This window comes from Carassius gibelio, chromosome A22, assembly GCF_023724105.1.
Source record: "Carassius gibelio isolate Cgi1373 ecotype wild population from Czech Republic chromosome A22, carGib1.2-hapl.c, whole genome shotgun sequence".
In the NCBI taxonomy this organism is placed as follows: Eukaryota; Metazoa; Chordata; class Actinopteri; order Cypriniformes; family Cyprinidae; genus Carassius; species Carassius gibelio.
In genome coordinates, this window is record NC_068392.1 from 18,904,337 (window position 1) to 18,921,533 (window position 17,197).

A 17,197-nucleotide genomic window follows, 5' to 3' on the forward strand; every position below is an offset into this window, starting at 1 on the left:
CTCATTCAACTTCTGTTAACCAAGAACCTCTATAAATCATAATGGGTGAAGAGGGCAAATGTAGAGTTAGGCCTCAAATCTTTGCATCTCGGAATGAGGCATTAAAAAGATTTACGAATGCATTTAATGTGCATTACTCCACTGGTAGTGAAATGCAGATTAATAAAGCTCTTCCCTGTTCATGTACTACAAAGAAAGCTATAAACCTCTGCTGAACCCTTTGGACTTTTACTAAACGACCAAAGATCAGGGATGATATATGACCTTGTCTTTATTTTGAAACATTAGTTTCTGCATTAATATATTTGTGTAATGGTGTAAAATGTAATTTAAAATCTAATCAGTTGATTTTTTTTTTTTTTTATCCTCCAGAATTTATATATATATATATATATGTGAAACTTTTAAAGCCAAATAACATGCTTATGCTTAACATGTCTGCATTTAAACAAACAAACAAAGGGAAGGGAAAGCTGATGAACTTAAGAAGAGCGTTTATTTGAAATGGAAATATTGTGTACCATTATGAAAATGGGATGTACTGTCTAGTTATGCTGGTGCGATCCAATGATAGCATTTAAACCAATACTCATGAGGCTATTTCATCTGTCTCTGGGGTCCTTTGGGATTCATGTGAACTTAAATTCATTTCGTGGCTCCATGCTGGCACTGTGGTTAAATCTACTTTGTCATCACATAGACAGAGCAACGCAACACCAGTGAAGAAGAGCTGCAGTCATGCTTTCTACACACATTACCTCCTACTGAGAGTCCAGCTAAACACCCTCCATCAAAACTCATAGCTGAAGCTCAGTCCTCGCCAGAACAGCTCTGGCAGAAGCACATAAAGACAATAAGTGATTACAATGTGTGAAATGAGATTTTGGGACATTCTGGTATAACTTTGGCTGCAACTGTACATTTTGTATGTAGTAGAAGGAAATCCAAGGCACTCTTCTTTAGAAAATTATAAAAAGCCTTTATTGAACTGGTCTTAAGCGATATGAGAATTCCAGACAACTGTTTCTTAGTCACGTTGGATGTGGATCTCTTTATACAAACATTGCTAGTAATGATGGACTAAAAGCTTTACAACATTTCCTGACGAATAGACCTATAGACTTTTTGCCTCCCTCCGAGTTTATCATTCAGCTCACCGAATGGATGCTTAAAAATAATGTTTTCCTTTTCCAAGGCCTATAGTTCAGGTTCGGGGCACTGCGATGGGTGCATGTTTTGCCCCCAACTATGCTAACCTTTTTTAAGGTTTGTGGGAGAAGGATTGTGTCTATTTAAACAGATACAGTGACAAGATAAAATGGTGGGGGAGGTACATTGATGATATTCTTCTGATTTGGGGTGGTTCTTATGACGAACTGTTACAATTTTATGATCACTTGAACAATACTGATAGGAATATAAAATTGTCCAAAAGGCTATTAACTTTTTAGATCTAACCATTTCTATTGGCAAAGATGGGAAAACGCCATACTACTGTATATCGTAAAACAACAGATAGGAAAACTATGTTGAAAGCAGATAGTTTCCATCCATATTGGCTAAAAAATAATATACCCTTTGGCCAGTTCCAACTTCTTAGATGGATTTGTGATACCGATAATAATGAATATGAAGTGCAAGCTAAAATCCTGTCCAATCGATTTTTAGAAAGTGGCTATCACACAGAAATTTTACAAAATGCTTCTAAGAAAGCCCAGTGTATTTCTAGACCAGAGCTATTCCAGAAGAAGACAAACGATCCTGTTCACAGAATCAGGCCTATTTTGTCACAGAATATAGCTCTTTAGCCAACTCCATAAAAAGTATTATACACTCAAATACACTGTTCTTAAAGAAGTGTTTACAGCATCTCCAAAAATTAGTTTCAAGAGGGCTCCAACTCTACGAGATAGGCTAGTATCTAGTCATCTTCCTGCTAAAAAACAGACCACTTGGCTTAACAGACAATTAAAAGGTACTTATAAATGTCTTGTAACCATTGTTCTAACATTAAAGAATGCAAAGAATTCTGTAATTTCAAGACAAGAGGTATAACATAAAGACATTCATTAATTGCAACACCACTTTTGTGGTATACAGGTCATCATGCAAATGTGGATGCTTTTATGTAGGCCGGACCGAGAGACGTCTCAAAGACAGAGTATTGGAGCATAAAAATGCCATTAGAAAAGTTAATTTAGATTACCCTATGGCAAAATATTTTCAAAATGTGTAATCCAGAAGGCCCAATGGTTGAGGGTTTAGAAACGTTCAAAAAGAGCATTCGGGGTGGAGACCGATTAAAATTACTTCTACAGAGAGAAACATTTTATATATGTGAGTTACAGGCCACAGTATGAAGAAATCGATTTCTGTCCCTTTTTGTGATAAGCCTTTTGTTGCTTTGTAACCTCCTAGTGGACCTTCTCTTTATGTGCATGTAATTTGTCATTCAGGTGTTTCTGCTCAGCATCTATAAAAGAGTAAATTGTTTGATTGTAATACATACCCTGAAGAAGGCTGTTTGTGCTGCTACGCGTGGGTTGTTTTTTTCCCCTATGTCTTTTACATTTTCTATCGTTGAAATAGCCAGTTCAATAAAGGCTTTTTTATAATTTTCTAAAGAAGAGAGCCTTGGATTTCCTTCTACTACATTCTACTGAATTCCCGACCCCAAAGAGCACCTTCCAATAACCCTTTTTTGAACTCCTTGAGCACCCTGGACACTTTTTTTCTTAAATATTTTGTATGTTTGCACATTTACACTTGTAAGAAAACTGCTGCATGAACCGCAGTTTTACAAAACTTGCATTTAAGAAAATGTTAAGTGGTCACCACAGTATAGCCTAATGTGGGTCATTGCTATGGTGTGGCTAGGTGTCTGAGAAGTTGTTAAAGTGTTGCTATGCAATTACTAGTGTGCTTTTGCTTGAAAGAGCACATTAAAAGTTCTAGAGCATAATTATGGCCTGGGATGCATTAAATGTAGTTGCTAGTTTGTTTTGGATAATTTCTAAAGGGTGACTAGGGTGTTCTGTGGGGTTGCTAGGGTTGTGGGTTGTTGCCATGTGGTTGCTAAGGTGAATAGTTGTTTGAGTGTTGCTGTGCAGTTACTAATATGTTTTGTTGGTTGTGTTTTGGCCAGAGTCAAAAGAGCACATTCCAAAGTATGTATGATATTCTGGACCCTATATACAGCCTTGGGTTGCTAGGTTTTGGGTGGTTTATAGGGGGTTACTATGGTGTTCTGTGGGGTTGCTAGGTGGTTTTAGGTAGTTTCTGACTGGACAGGTTTAAAGAGCCCATCGTACAAGTATATGTGACTATTTGTCTTTTTTTGCATTGCATTGCATAGTATAATATAATAATATCATATTGTATCATATCATATTGTATTGTATCATGTCATATAATTTTGAATGATATCGTATTACAACAAATCATTTTATATATTGTGATATATTTGGTTAAAAGTGTCATGTCACATCATACATTGTATAATCACATCATATCATATCATACACTATCGTATCGCAACATATCATATATCATATTGTATTGTATCATGTCATATAATTTTGAATGATATCGTATTACAACAAATCATTTTATATATTGTGATATATTTGGTTAAAAGTGTCATGTCACATCATACATTGTATAATCACATCATATCATATCATACACTATCGTATCGCAACATATCATATATCATATTGTATTTTATCATGTCATGTCATATAACCTGTATCATATCATATTGTATCATATTGCAACATATCATAAATCTCATTGTATTATATTGCAACATATCATATATCATGTTGTATAGTATGGTATTGAATCATATCATATCATATCAGATATATCACATTTCATACATCATGTCATCTCGTAATGTATTGTGTCACAACATCAAATATCATATTGTATCGTATCAAATCGTATCATACCAAATCGTATTGTATCATGTCAATGCATGTCATATCATAACATAAAATTCCATATCTTCTCGCATTGTCATATCACAATGTATCATGTTTTTTGTTTGTTTTTATCGTATAATCATGTCATCATATAACATTGTATTATATCTTAACGAAACATATATCATATTGTTTTGAATCATGTCATATATCATATCATATTATGTCACGTCATATAAAATTTTATCATATCATATTATATTGTATCGTATCATAACATGTATCACATCATTATAATGCAACATATCATATCACAATGTATTGTATCATGTCATTTCGTTCCATATACTATATATTTATTTATTTTTAAAATTATAGCTGCAATAAATTATTTAGATTTTAATTTTATTTACTACACAGTGGAGACAGTTGTCATCAGGGCCCAAGCACCGGTGGTGCGAGGGCCATATTGGAATTGCTCCGTTTATTAAGGTATTGTATTTATAATAAATTGTAATTCAAGTGTATTATTTTTTATTTTTTTTTGAATAAGTGCTCTTTTAAATTATTTATAATTTAAAATTAATAAAATAAATTATTATTAGGTGTTTTGATGTTTTTTTTTTTTTTTTTTACTGTTAAAATCAGTGCAGCAGCTGTTCTGTTAGTTGTCTTATTGCATCAGTCAAACTCTGTTTGAGTGACTAACATCTCCACGGTAGAGCTTTATCAGAAACGCTGCTGTTCTGTCAGATCTGGCCATGATGAAAGTGACATGTGATTTTACATGTGTTGCCCCTGTTTCATGTCACTGGCAAAATAAGCAAGCCAGATTTCACCTTTGACTCGACTGATACTGGAGCATGGGCTCCAGATGATGTAATACACAGCTTTTTCGACATCCCCCTGGGTGTTATATGTGACCCGCCGACCCTCACTTTACCAACGTCTGCGGATTACTGTTCTCAAGAAGGAATGTGATTAAATGAGGTAATTAATTAAACTGTGACATGAAAAACAAATGTCCCTAAAAGAAATACTGTCTCCAAAGTGCTCAAGCTAGTTTGTAACAATTACCATCGGCCCTCGGTAGGGCCAAATATAATGATTTTTCAACGGAAATTATGTTTAAAGCCCTGCTGACAGGGTGTATAATACAGCATAATTAGAAATTAAAACAGCCTCCGTGAACATAAATTGTGACTGGGAGCATGGGACAATGTGGTTTTCATTGCTGTGAACAACATATTTTGGTCAAGGAAACTGGGGACTTTAAAAACGGAGAAAAAAACGGTATTTGATTAGCTTACTTTGAGAGACATTTGAGTTAAATATGAATGATTGTTTTAATTTTAATAGGAATGTCTAAAATGGATTAAATGAAACCTTACTGTGATAATCTGATAATCTCTTTTAAAAATCAATCATAAAGTCAATACGTACTGCAACCATCACATCAGTCTTAAATATCTGCTTATGTGTATATATAGCCATGGGTTTGAACATATTTATTGACTGATTGATTGATTGATTGATTGACTGATTATTATTATTATTTTTGATTCAGTTTGTTTGTACTCACCTGTTATTTAAATAAATAAATAAAATAAAGCAAAAGTACATTTAATGGTCCCAAAGATAAGCTTCAGTCTCTTTCAATTACTGCATTTTTTTTATTATTTAATATTTGCAGCACATATAGTCATGAGCTTCAAACTGTTTTGCACATTTAGTGCAATAATAATAATAATAATAACAATTTATTGTAATAGTGTGTTTGTTTGATTATTTATTGTTCTTAACTTTTGATAAATAAATAAATAAATGTGAGGTTAAAATAGTTTTTCACAAATAATTAAGCTTATTTAGTTTTATGACACTATTTTCAAAAGCAATTAAAATAAGTTATAACAAAGAATATTTAAATACTATAATGTCACTTTCACAAAAAAAAAAAAAAAAATAGACCAGATATGTATAGAATGTTCTTTACATTTTACAATTTTTACTCTTTTTTTTTTTTTTTTTTTTTTGGTTGCAACACAGTAATGAATTACACCCCCCATCCCTGCCCAGAAACTGATTATCTATCTGGAGGGTTTTATTATGGAGTTTTTTTTTTTTTTTTTTTCTATGAAAATGTTCTATGAAATGTTTATCTTTTTCGAAAATAAGTCTCCATACAACATGTTCTTATTTTCTCCATTTAAATCCAGTTAAAACCCAGACTTAACAGATGCACACAAGAATCTATATAATCCAATGACAAAACGCAATGATACAGCAGACATCTGCTTAATGTTTTCCACTCCTCAAGGATTTATTGCCTTCCGTGTCATGGAAAAAGAATGTTGTCCATAAATGTTCCCTGTCCCAATAAATCACCTCTTTAACAAACGATTTGCCTTGTAAAACATAAATAGGGACACAATAAGCATTTCTATAGGGGTAAAAAGGATTAAGAGTGCTTTCGACTGGCTTCCATTGACTTTCCTTGTGCGTGATTAGCTTTAGGATTAAAGTAGGTTGGAGAACAGGTGCCTGTGTGAAATGTGGGGCTGCTCCCTGTGTCACGGGATCTCTGGGAATAGGCTTTTGCAAAAGAAGGCCATCTTCACAGTTAGAGTGAAGCTCAATAGTCTGGCTTGGCCTGGTAAAAGACTGCGAGAGGCACGCTTGTCACTTTGGGGGTGCTCCCTCGGGACAGAACATAATTATGAAATGACAGGCCCGAGGCCAGATTAAATCTGCTTTGAACCTCCCCCTAATCACAAATCACATGGCAGCCAGCGGCTGCGGCTTCCCTCGGAAACTGTACCAAAAACCCTCCACTGGAAGAGGGTCAGGTTTGGAGGTAATTTGAGGCTATGAGCCTCCCTCACCTAGTTTCTAGCGCTTAGCCTTCAGTGCATCGACAGGTTGGATCTTACTTATGCTACATGCTAACATTTTAACAGTGATGGGAGAGCACATAATTTGTTCCTTCAAAGTGGAGGACTAAACATTGAGACACTAAACCATCATCAAATAGCATTTTGATGCCATTGGAGCTGCTCTTGTATACTGCTCGTGGTAGTGTGTTATTGTTGTCATGTAGCTACATTTAGATATTTATTAAAATGTATAATTACTATTTTTTTTTACTATTTTTATTTTTTATTTAATTACTATAATTATTATTATACTGATTGATAAGTTTATTTTTATTTTTATTTTATTTTGTAGAAGGGACTCTAGTGCACTTTAACACTTTTTAAAGATTATTTATCATGGAGCTAGTATACTTTAAAAGCATATGCTTTGAAAGTATACTAGAGTCTTACCACGCTGAATCGACATGCTGTACGTTATATTCTTTGTTGTCTTCTCCTGTCAAAATAATGGAGTTCATTTAGAATTATTCAACTTAGTCTAACAAGCAGAAGATATGCCGATTTCTCTGGTAGTGGGCGGAGCTAATGCACAAATGGCAATTTAATTGTCTGGCGGTGATCTATTACCGCCCCTGTTTTGATTTCAGCAAATCAGTTCGACCGAACACAGAAGTGATTAATATTCATCAACCCAGCAGCTCATCAATCCATAGTGCATTGTATATTGTTAGTATGGTAGTAGAATTAGTAGTATTATCTTTTATTAATAATGAATATGATATATAAAATTTGTATTTATTTATATTTTTTACAGAAACCCTCAATGACCAAAAAAATCTTAAGCATCACCACCAGTCTTTTCTAGCCAATGGCGATTATATTGCCAAGGTGTGCGTAGAGGTTTGATAAGAGTGTGTAGTGATTTCATACGTTTAAAATATACAAACTTTAAAAGTAATATCTAATAACACTACAGTTGTTATAAAGTGTTTTGGTATGTACTTTAGTATTTTAGATAACACAACTAAATAAGTGTACTTACTTATCTTCTTAACCATCGTAACTCATATGAAATAAAACTGTCACAAAATTTTATATAAAATAGTCACCAAATATGGCACCTTGAGACTATGACTCACTGATTAAAACTTACATCACATTGAGAAAGTACCATTTGTAAATTGCAACACCGCAAAAGGTTTTTCTCAGACAATGCACATAACGCATTGACCTCTTAGAGCAATTCGCCTCATGCAGTTGTGAATCAGAAAATGAAGCAGAGTCAGAGTTTGAAGAACGTACAAAGATTGATGTCATTTTGTATGAAGGCTGGCTTGGTTTTGTCATCTGCTGGATGTGGTCCCGTTACAGTGGTAATGGTGGGCTATTCATGGCTGCACGATGTGTGTTTCAACCATGTGTTTCTTGCAAAACAGCACAGCTACAATCCATATGCATAAAATGTCACAATATATTGCATGCTTAGAAATGACTTGACATAAAATGACAAACACCCACTATTTTAGTTCCACTGAATATGCTTAATTTTGACATTAAAGACACAAAAAAAAAACTGGGTGAGTGCAAACATGTATGCAATTTGAAAATATGTCAGTTGCATATTGTAAATGACACAGGAATTGGCTTTACTGCCCAGTTAAACAAAAATTGCCTTGGCCTCCTCAACTTAGGAGAGTAGGACTTTTAATTTGGAGTACACAAGATTATCAATGACTGCGAATTGCCAAAAGATAGTTGCAATTATAAATTAATTAGCTGCTTTGTCATTTTGACAGAATTAATTAAATTTGAAAGAGAAGCGGACTTTCTTTTTTCTTTTTCTTTTTTTCTTTTTTCAAGTAACACACAACCTGTCACAGTTGCTTGTTGTTCAATCAGCCATCAGAGTGATTATTGCCAAACTGGCTTGGATATAAGACAAACGGGAGGTTGAGATATTTAATTAAAAGTTAATTTATCTTGCACTGTATTTGATTAGTATCAGAGTGTTCTTTAGAACAATTTTTATCATAAAATGCGTGATTATACATTAGGACAGGACAGTTAAAAGGAACAATGCTGTAAAAACCACCTTATTTGTTTATTCACTGCAGAGGATCCATTAGTGAACAAATGATGTAACATCTTTTGTGTTTCACAGAAGAAAGTTTAAAAAGGCTGGCAGGGTGGGTGGGTAAATAACAGAATTTAAGAATTGTGCCTACAAACTGTGTTAGAATGCTAAATCAGTTGACCTTCAATACAAAGGTTTGTGATGAAACCACACGTCTGCCAGATAATAAGAAAAGGGAGAATACTAAAGCAAAATGTGTAGAGAGGGGAAAAAAAATAAGATTAAGAAGTACTCAACTCCATCTTCTCCCTATTTCCTTTCAAACCACCAGGACTTGTTCTAGGTCTGGCCAGATCACGTCACTTTGTTTCTACATCTGGTTCCAATCAACTGCAATTAGCCTGAGAATGTTGCTCTCTCTCACATTTTTTACTTTCTTTTCTTTCTTTTCTTTCTGTGTATCTCTGCCCATCTTTCTCCTTGTCTGTTTATGCACGTCTCTCAAACTTTACACATATCCTCAGTTTCCTATTATTGTAACTGTGTCTGTAGCCTAGCCTGAGGTTATAGTGACAAGGGGCTGTGAGAAAATATCGTTTTATTTGACCGTTAAGAAAACGTAGGGTTTTGTTTTCCTTATTTCCATCTGGGAAAATGTATTTTTATTACATTTATCTAACATGTGTTCACTGGGAATCAAACCCACAACCGTTTGCGCTGCTATTGCAATGCTCTACCACTGAGCCACAATAACGGTTTTTTTTTTTTTAATCTCATTTTTATCTCATTCAAAAAACAAAACAAAAAGAAGGACAGTCTGACAGTCCATTATTAGCAGTGTATGCTAACTAATGCAACATTTTGAGGTCAAAATTTAAATGAACTTCTTAACCTAAGCATTAAGCATTTTCTACAAAATGTAGTTCTGTATCTTGTGTAGCATATGAAAACACAAACAATCAAACAAACAAAAAAATCAAGAAACTCTTATTGGTGATATTTCAAGAACATGATAAATAAACCTAGTAATTACTGTTTCATGCTATATAACAAACAGATGCCGTGGTCTACAGTATTATTTAGATATGTACACTGACGCCAAATTCATGCAGACTTGGCGGTTAATGTTTCAGTGTTGTTTTGTGATTTTCTTGGAAACCGTAGATTAATCATGCAAGAAACCATGTTAATTCCTCGATAAAATGGTTCCTTTACCCAGTCTTTTCTCGGCTGGGCCATAAAGCCTTAAAATGGCTCTTTTGAACACTCATACAAATCAAAAGAAAATAAAGCCCGGTCTGAAACGGATGTTGAATATGTTCTTTGGGTTTTCTGTAAACCACATCACAAACTCAGCAAACCCTCAGCTAGCTTGTCTTGTGAAATGAGAGGTCAGAAGGTTTAAAGATCCATCAATGACAACGATGACTTTCAAATCAAATACTAAAACAAGCATTTATTGCGTTCGTATTGACACAGGACCTGACCTGTGATGGATATGGTATACTTGCTCAAATGTTGTAGCCTCTCTGGTTTCTAAATAAATGTGTTGATCTTCATACTGTCTCTTTTAGTAGCTCGATTTTTGAATGTCTATTGTAACCAAATGTATCTGTCGGATGACCAAAAACAAATCTAATTTATATGTTATTCAACATCGAGTAGAAGCTGTTTTGTCCAGAGCATCATGCAGTTCTCTTATAATAATGACAATCCCCTGGAGTAACGCGAGGTTAAGTGCCTTGCTCAAGGGCACATTGGTAGTAGAGGAACTCGACAGCCCTACAGTTCACAGGTCACCTTCCCCAGGGTTTCAACCTCTGACCTTTAGGTCACCAGACTAGAAATAATTAACATAAAATTTCATATACTGTAATCATGTCTAATGTTGTTCTGTTCCTATGTCTTCTCACCAGGGGAAGTCAAACTCCAAACTCCAAAGACTTTTGAAACCATTGTAGCTTTCCTTAAAGAACAAATGGAAATTTAGGTTGAGATTTGTTAGAAGACTACGGACGCTTTGCGACTTTGTATCTAGCAGTTGGAACTATTTCTCATAATTGCGTCTTTATAGTATATCACATTGTGACTTTATATCTTGCAAATATGACTTTTCCAAAATTGTAAATCTTTCTCATAATAGTGACTTTGTTTCTTTAGACTGCAGCTTTATTTCTCACAATTGCGACTTTATATCACACAATGTGACTTTTCTATCTTGTAAAAAAAGCATTTTCATAATTGTGACTGGATATGTCACAATTGTGGGCTAATGTATCTCAATGAGCGATATCACTATAGCTCACAATTGTGACTTTTTTATATCTTGCAATCATGCCTATTTCTCATAATTGTGACTTGATATCTCACAAATGGGAATTTATATGTTGCTACCTGATGATGTGTTGTCAATTTTGTGACTTAATTTCTCAAAATTGAAACTTTATAGATTACAATTGTGGGATTACATTTTAAAGTATCACTTTATAAGTCACGACTTTACCGCACTTGCAAAATAATCTCACAATTGGGATTTTATTCATGGTGTTGACTTCATATTGCAGTTATGATACTATTATTCACAATTTTTCTCCCTCCTTTACCTCGCCATGCTTTTACGATAGGGTCAGTCAGCGGAGGCTTGCACCTGTTTTTCTCAGTTTTTGAAAAATCTTCGCGATCGACTTAAAATGCTTCCAAGATCGACTTGTCGACCGCGATCGACGGGTTGGTGACTCCAGATATAGATGAGCGACCAACTTTTTTTGCCAACTTTCAAAGCCAGCCAAAGGTGCACGCTCTCTTTCGAAGTGGTTTGTAATTTATTATGGAATTTGTATATTTGTACAACACCAGTAGCCATGGGCTCAGAGCATAAATGATGCATAGCCAATGTATTCGATCTCAAATTAATTCGCGAAACGCATTAAAAGAGATCTGTTTGCCAAAGTAAATAGTGTAAGGGACCACTGCAGCAGCTGTGACTTCTTAACACTTTTTTCCAAGGATGATTCATTGTTAATGCAAGCTTTTAGGCGATAGAACTGCCCGCAGCGGCCCTCGACAGAGCTTCGACACACTCATTGTCAAGGTATCACTCAGGTTTGAAGGAAAAACACACAATGGCTCAAAAAGCCTCAATCCCTGACTGCCCTTACTAAAGAAAATGTGAAAAAGAAACATTGTTTCCATTTGGTACCATGGTGCAGGGTTATATTTGACAGCTCTGTGTGCAGCGAGGCCTTCGGTTAGATTTGTATATACAATCCAGCACCAGATCCCTCCAATCTGCCACCCTTCACCCACATCTATGATCTCAAAATAGGAAAATGTCTGGAACATTTTTCAAATGTGCCACACTGGATAATCTCCTACAACACAAGTCAAATCATCTTAACGATCAAACTGGGAACCGCACAGGCGTGAAAATCAATTGCCCACAGTGAACTCCCATGGCAATTAATCACCATCCATAATTAAAACTGCAAAAGGGGAAGTTTTGTACTAGTATATATTCTCTGTGGCCAGAAAAACAGCTGGATGTTAAGTTTATGAGTGTTACTTTAACTATGACCACTTTTGGCCTTGTGGATTTTAATTAAATAAAATAAACAGCAGACGTACAACAGTATTTTTTTTCTCGCAAAGTAAAAATCAGCTCATTTGAATTTCTAAGGCTAATTTCAAAGATAATAGTTTAAGTATCTTAAATGCATACAATAAAATGATATATTCACAATTAGTAATTTGCTATATTAAATGAAATCATTATTTATTCATTCATACTTTTGAATTACTTTTGCACAGTTGTAACATGTCTTGCGTTTCCGTTGTTTCTTTCATCTGACCTAGTTTTCAGTTTGTCTAGATATTCGTTTAGTTCACACATGTTTCTGTTCTCTCTCATTACACGTTGTTATTTAACCCTCTGTTTTTCCTAATTTCTGTTTCCAGTATTGCATCGGTAAAATGCATGTGTTCATACCCCATCTCCTGTGGATGTCGTTGTGCTCTTCATCTTTGAGCTACTTCTATTCAGCCACTCATAACCACAATAAATATAGAAAGTATGTTTATTTAAAAAGTAATAATTCATATTTTTTGTGATGGATATTCATAATTTTATATTAAAAGTCTGGGTCTGGGATGAGAACAATAAAATAATAAAGTAGAAAAAAAAAAAAAAAAAAAAAAAAAATAATAAATAAATAAATAAATATATATATATATATATATATATATATATATATATATATATATATATATATATATATATATATATATCTTACAATTGTGGGTTCATTTAAAAATAAATACAATGAAAAATAAATCTAAGTATAAATAAAAATAAATAAATAAATAAATAAAAACTTTCCAACTCAGCTAATTCAATTTTAGGTATCTTAAATGCATACAATGAGATCATACATCCACACCTAACAATTTACATAAATTTATAAATTTCATAATATATTACTTTATTTGATAAAATTACAGAATAATTGGAAATGTTAAATAAATAAAACATTATATATTATATATGTATATTTGTTGCAACAAAATATTTTGTTCACTGTGCAACAATATTTGCGATTTATTTATTTATTTGTATAAATAATAATAATAATAATAATAATAATAATAATAATAATAATAACAAACAGAATTAGCTAATTTTTATTTGATCATATTTTCTCAACAACAAAAAAAAAATAAATTTTTTATGATGGATATTTTTGATTAATATTAAAAAGTCTGGGACAAGGGTAAATTAATAAAATATTTAAGAAAAAGACACACGATAAAATAAGTAATCAAAACACAATCTTTAAATGAATGAATAAATGATTGAATTAATAAATAAATACATAAAAGAAAACTTGTATTATTGAAGAAACACTGATAAGCAACATATACTTTAAACAGTGTTTATAAACAGGAACTCAAATGACTATTTATTTAGAGAGTGTGGATAAAATTAATGATTCTGTATCCTTGTGAAGCACCATTTGCTCTGAAATCAATTGCATTGCACTGTTCTCTCATATACTGTAAACCAAAGTCCCAAGATCATAACTCAGCTACAGTATATTGGAAACTCGCTAAATAAACTGACATCCATATACTGGATTTACTTTCAACCTCAGCCTCCAAGACCACAAATCTGTCAGTTACAACCACATTTCCATGTCATGCAATAAATACAATGGGTCTTGATGGACATAAATATCTGTTAGTCAGAGAGACAACAGACTTGTGCTTTGATTTTGGATTTATTATATTAATGCACAGCAAAAACCTTTGCACTTTCACTCTTTTTCTTGTTATAAGCCAACTTACAAGTTGTATAATGAATTTAATATTATATATACAGTTTGGCCTCAGATCCCAGCAGTTGTGAAAGTGCCAAACAAATGCAAAACCACAACTTGGACGGCTGAGATTTAACTGATCAAGTTGTGAAAACACACATTCATGTAAACTTTTACAGACATGGATAATTGAGGTACCACAGGGCATTTCTGGTTGTTATTGTCAGCAAATTGAATTTATTGATTCACTTTCATTAAATGGACAGTATTTTAGTGCAATTTCCAAGAAATATGCAAGGACGATTTTGCTTTATTTTATTATTCTATTTTTCTTGATGCATCTGAATAGTAAGTCCATTTAGGATATATATATATATATATATATATATATATATATATATATATATATATATATATATATATATATATATATATATATATATATATATATAAAATTCTGAGTTTATATCTGCCATTTCTGAGTTTATATATCTCAATTCTGTGTTTATATATCTCAATTCTCAGTTTATATGAGTTTATATCTCAATTCTCAGTTTATATGAGTTTATATCTCAATTCTCAGTTTATATGATTTTATATCTCAATTCTCAGTTTATATGAGTTTATATCTCTATTCTGAGTATATATCTCGCAATTTTGAGTTTGTCTCTCAATTCTGAGTTTATTTCTCAATTCTCAGTTTATATCTCTCTATTCTGAGTATATATCTCGCAATTTTGAGTTTGTCTCTCAATTCTGAGTTTATATCTCAATTCTGAGTTTATATCTCAATTCTCAGTTTATATGAGTTTATATATCTCAATTCTGAGTTTATGTCTCTCTATTCTGAGTTTATATATCTCAATTATGTGTTTTTATCTCTCCATTCTGAGTTTATATTTCAATTCTGTGTTCTTATCTATCCATTCTGAGTTTATATCTCAATTCTGAGTTTATATAAACTCAATTATGAGTTTATATCTCAATTCTGAGTTTATATCCCTCCATTCTGAGTTTATATTTCAATTCTGAGTTTATGTCTCTCTATTCTGAGTTTATATCTCAATTCTGAGTTTATATCTCTCTATTCTGAGTTTATATATCTCAATTCTGAGTTTATATCTCAATTCTGAGTTTATATTTCAATTCTGTGTTTTTATCCCTCCATTCTGAGTTTATATCTCAATTCTGGGTTTATATAAACTCAATTCTGAGTTTATATAGTGCAATTCTGAGTTTATATCTCCCAATTCTGAGTTTATGTCTCTCTATTCTGAGTTTATATCTCAATTCTGAGTTTATATCTCTCAATTCTGAGTTTATGTCTCTCTATTCTGAGTTTATATTTCAATTCTGAGTTTATGTCTCTCAATTCTGAGTTTATATCTCTCTATTCTGAGTTTATATTTCAATTCTGAGTTTATGTCTCTCTATTCTGAGTTTATGTCTCTCTATTCTGAGTTTATACCTCAATTCTGAGTTTATGTCTCTCTATTCTGAGTTTATATATCTCAATTCTGAGTTTATATCTCAATTCTGAGTTCATATCTCTCTATTCTGAGTTTATATTTCAATTCTGAGTTTATGTCTCTCTATTCTGAGTTTATATATCTCAATTCTGAGTTTATGTCTCTATTCTGAGTTTATATATCTCAATTCTGAGTTTATATCTCAATTCTGAGTTTATGTCTCTCTATTCTGAGTTTATATATATCAATTCTGAGTTTATGTCTCAATTCTGAGTTTATATATCTCAATTCTGAGTTTATGTCTCTCTATTCTGAGTTTATATATCTCAATTCTGAGTTTATGTCTCTCTATTCTGAGTTTATATCTCAATTCTGAGTTTATGTCTCTCTATTCTGAGTTTTTATATCTCAATTCTGAGTTTATGTCTCTCTATTCTGAGTTTATATCTCTCTAGTCTGAGTTTATATATCTCAATTCTGAGTTTATATCTCAATTCTGAGTTTATGTCTCTCTATTCTGAGTTTATATATCTCAATTCTGAGTTTATGTCTCTCTATTCTGAGTTTATATATCTCAATTCTGAGTTTACATCTGGCAATTCAGAGTTTATATCTCGTAGTTATGAGTTATATCTTGCAATCTTGAGTGTATTTTTTTTTAAATTCTGTTTTACATCTTGTCTCTTACATCTTTTTGAGTTCATGTCTATCATGGCCCTGTGGGCTTTTGCTAATAAACTCTCTTAAAACACCCTCATTATCAGTAGTTGAATTTATCTGCTAAAGATATCCTACAGTGAGTTCATGTCTCTCTATTCTGAGTTTATACCTCAATTCTGAGTTTATGTCTCTCTATTCTGAGTTTATATATCTCAATTCTGAGTTTATATCTCTCTATTCTGAGTTTATATTTCAATTCTGAGTTTATGTCTCTATTCTGAGTTTATGTCTCTTTATTCTGAGTTTATATATCTCAATTCTGAGTTTATATCTCAATTCTGAGTTTATGTCTCTCTATTCTGAGTTTATATATCTCAATTCTGAGTTTATGTCTCTATTCTGAGTTTATATATCTCAATTCTGAGTTTATATCTCAATTCTGAGTTTATGTCTCTCTATTCTGAGTTTATATATCTCAATTCTGAGTTTATATATCTCAATTCTGAGTTTATATCTCAATTCTGAGTTTATGTCTCTCTATTCTGAGTTTATATATCTCAATTCTGAGTTTATATATCTCAATTCTGAGTTTATATATCTCAATTCTGAGTTTATGTCTCTCTATTCAGAGTTTATATCTCTCAATTCTGAGTTTACATCTTGCAATTCAGAGTTTATATCTCGTAGTTATGAGTTATATCTTGCCATCTTGAGTGTATTTTTTTTTGAAATTCTGTTTTACATCTTGTCTCTTACATCTTTCTGAGTTCATGTCTATCATGGCCCTGTGGGCTTTTGCTAATAAACTCTCTTAAAACACCCTCATTATCAGTAGTTGAATTTATCTGCTAAAGATATCCTACAGTGAGTTCATTTCAAAATT